Source organism: Polistes fuscatus, unplaced genomic scaffold, assembly GCF_010416935.1.
Source record: "Polistes fuscatus isolate 324 unplaced genomic scaffold, CU_Pfus_HIC Scaffold5, whole genome shotgun sequence".
Classification (NCBI taxonomy): Eukaryota; Metazoa; Arthropoda; class Insecta; order Hymenoptera; family Vespidae; genus Polistes; species Polistes fuscatus.
The window spans coordinates 4,914,070-4,917,937 of record NW_025113129.1 but is presented as its reverse complement, the minus strand read 5'-3'; positions in this window follow the sequence as shown (position 1 = coordinate 4,917,937).

Below are 3,868 nucleotides of genomic sequence, written 5' to 3'. Positions count from 1 at the left end.
TAAAACTTAAGTATTTAAAATACATAGGGTGTCCAAAAAAAAGGATGTCTATGTTCACAAAACTTTAATAACTCGAAAACTAATAAATTCTAAAATTTTATAACATGGTCATTTTTTAAGCTCTTTTAATACTCTACAACCTGATTAAAACTTAAGTATTTAAAATATATAGAGTTTTTTAAAAAAATAATAATTTGTACACAAAACATTAATACTGCGAAAACTATAATAACACCTTCTAAAATAGTATAAATTGTCCATTTTTAGGCTCTTTACTGCTCTACAACCTGATTTAAAATTTAAGTATGTAAAATATAGAGTTTAAAAAAAAAGAAGTAACCTGTACACAAAAAAATCAATTAAGCGATAACAAGCAAATTCAAAATGTTTTATATTGTCAGTTTTAAGCTCTTAAATACTTTAAAATCTTAGGCTTAGCTAAGTATTAAAACTTATAGGTTGTCTTAAAAAAAAAGAAATAAGCTTCACATAAATTTTAATTTCTTAAAGACTAACTTATTCAAAAGTTTTTAAACAGCTAATTTTAAGTTCTTTTAATAGCTAACAACATGTTGTTTAGTAAAAGTATTTAAAAGACATAGGGTGTAAAAAAAAAAGAAAGTACTTTTGTACACAAAAACTTTAATATCTCGAAAACTAACAAATTCTAAGATTAGTATACATGGTCATTTTAAAGCTCTTTAAATGCTGTATTACCTAATTTAAAACTAGGGTATTTTAAAATATAGAGTTTGTAAAAAAAGTAGAATTTGTACACAAAACTTAAATAACTCGAAAACGAACAAATCCTAAAATGGTGATAACATGGTCATTTTTAAGCTCTTTAATGCTCTACAACCTGATTTAAAACATAAGTATTTAAAATATATAGAGTTTCTTATAAAAAAGAATAATTTGTACCAAAAACATTAATAACTCGAAAACTATATAACAAATTCTAAACTAGTATAACATAGTCATTTAAGCTCTTTTAATGCTCTACAACCTGATTTAAATTAAGTATTAAAATATATAGAGTTAAAAAAAGAAGTAACCTGTACCAAAAAAATCTATTAAGCGATAACAACAAATTCATAAATGTTTTTATATTGTCATTTTAAAGCTCTTTAAATACTTTAAAAATCTTAGGCTTAGCTTAAGTATTTAAATATTATAGTTTTCTAAAAAAAAAAAAGAGAAAAGAAGCTTACACATAAATTTTAATTTCTTAAAAACTAACTTACTACGTTCAAAATGTTTTAAAATATCGCATTTAGGCTCTTTAATGCCCAACACAGATTTTAAGCAAAAGTATTTAAAATACATAGGGTGTATAAAAAAATGAAAAAAAAGGAAAGTACTTGTACACAAATACTTTATACACCTCGAAACAAACAGATCCTAAATGGTATAACATGTTCATGTTAAGCTTTTTAATGCTCTACAACCTATTTAAAACATAAGTATTTAACAATATAGAGTTTCTTAAAAAAGAATAATTTGTACACAAAACATTAATAACCTCGGAACTATAATACACATTCTAAAATGGTTAACGATTGCTCATTTAAGCTCTTTTAATGCTCACAACCTGATTTACAACATAAGTATTTAAAATATATAGAGTTTAAAAAAATAGAAGGAATCTGTACACAAAAACTTTTAATTACCTCGTAACAAGCTATTTAAAACATGTTTTATTATTATATTATTTACAGCTCTTTAAATGCTCTAAAATCTTATGCTAAACTTAGAAGTATTTAAAACTTATAGGTTTTCTTAAAAAAAAAAGAAAGAAGCAACACTAAATTTTAATTTCTTAAAGATAACTTGTTTCAAAATGTTTTAAAGTAGCCATTTTAAAGCTCTTTTAAATGCCCCAAATAGATTAAAAACTTAAGTATTTAAAATATATAGAGTTTAAAAAAATAAGAAGGAATATGTACACAAAAAACTTCAAATTACTCGATTATAAGCAATTTAAAATGTTTAATATTGTCATTTTAAAGCATTTTAAATGCCGTAAAATATTTGCTAAACTTAAGAGTGATATTGAAACTTATTGGTTTTCTTAAAAAAAAAAAAGAAAGAAGCTTACACATAAATGAATATTTCTTAAAGACTACTTATTTCAAAAATGTTTTAAAACGCTATTTTAAAGTTCTTTTAATGCTCTACAACCTGATTTTAAAACTAATTATTTAAAATACTAGGGTAGTTAAAAAAGAAGTACTTTGTTCACAACAACTTTTAATAACTCGAAAACTAAACAATTCTAAAATAGTATAATATTGTCATTTTTAGGATCTTTTAATGCTCTACAAACCTGATTTAAACTTAAGTATATAAAATATATAGAGTTTTTTTAAAATAAGAAGTATTGTTCACAAAATCTTAATACTCGAAACTAACAAATTCTAAAATAGTATAACATGGTCATTTTTTAAGCTATTTAATGCTCTACAACCTATTTTAACATAGTATTTAAAATATAGAGTTACAAAAAAAGAAGGTATCTGTACACAAAACTTACTATCTCGAAAACTAACAAATTCTAAGATAGTATAAATGGTCATTTTTAAGCTCTTTTAATACTCTATTACCTAATTAAAACTAGGGTATTTAAAATAATAGAGTTTTTAAAAATAAAGTAGAATTTGTACAATAAATACTTAAATAACTCGAAACTAATACATCCTAAAATGTATAACATGGTCATTTTAAGCTCTTTTAATGCTCTACAACCAAGATTTAAAACTTATGTATTAAAATACATAGGGTGTCTAGAGAAGGAAGTACTTTGTACACATAACATAATAACTCGAAACTAAAACAATTCCAAAATATAACGGTAATTTTTTTAGCTCTTTTAACGCGCTACACTTGATTTAAAACTTAAGTTTAATATACATAGGGTGTCCAAAAAAAGATATATCTGTTCACAAAAACTTTATAATTTGAAACAATAATAAGCTCTAAATTTTATAACATGGTCATTTTTAAGCTCTTTTAATACTCTACAACCTGATTAAACTTAAGCATTTAAAAATAGAGAGTTTTTAATAAAAAAGAAATCGTACACAAAAACCTAATAACCGAAAACTATAAAACAAATTCTAAAATAGTATCATATTGTCATTTTTAGGCTCTTTTAATGCTCTACAACCTGATTTAAACTTAAGTATGTAAAATATAGTTTTAAAAAAAAGAAGTAACCTGTACACAAAAAAATCAAATTAAGCGATAACAAGCACATTCAAAAATGTTTTATAGTCATTTTAAGCTCTTTAAATACTTTTAAAATCTTAGGCTTACACTTAAGTATTTAAAACTATAGGTTTTCTTAAAAAAAAAGAAATAAGCTTTACACATAAAATTTAATTTCTTAAAGACTAACTTATTTCAAAATGTTTTAAACAGCTATTTTAAAGCTCTTTTAATGCTCTACAACCTGATTTAAAATTTAAGTATTAAAATATATAGAGTTTAAAAAAAAGAAGTAACCTGTACACAAAAAAATCCAATTAAGCGATAACAAGCAAATTCAAAATGTTTTATATTGTCATTTTAAAGCTCTTTCAATACTTTAAAAATCTTAGGCTTAGCTTAAGTATTTAAAACTTATAGGTTTTCTTAAAAAAAAAGAAATAAGCTTACACATAAATTTTAATTTTCTTAAAGACTAACTTATTCAAAATGTTTTTAAACAGCTATTTTAAAGTTCTTTTAATAGCTAACCGCATGATGTTTAGTAAACGTATTTAAAATACATGGGTGTCAAAAAAAAGAAGTGCTTTGTACACAAAATTTAATATCTCGAAACTAACAAATTCTAAGATTTAACATGGTCTTTTAAAGCTCTTTTAAT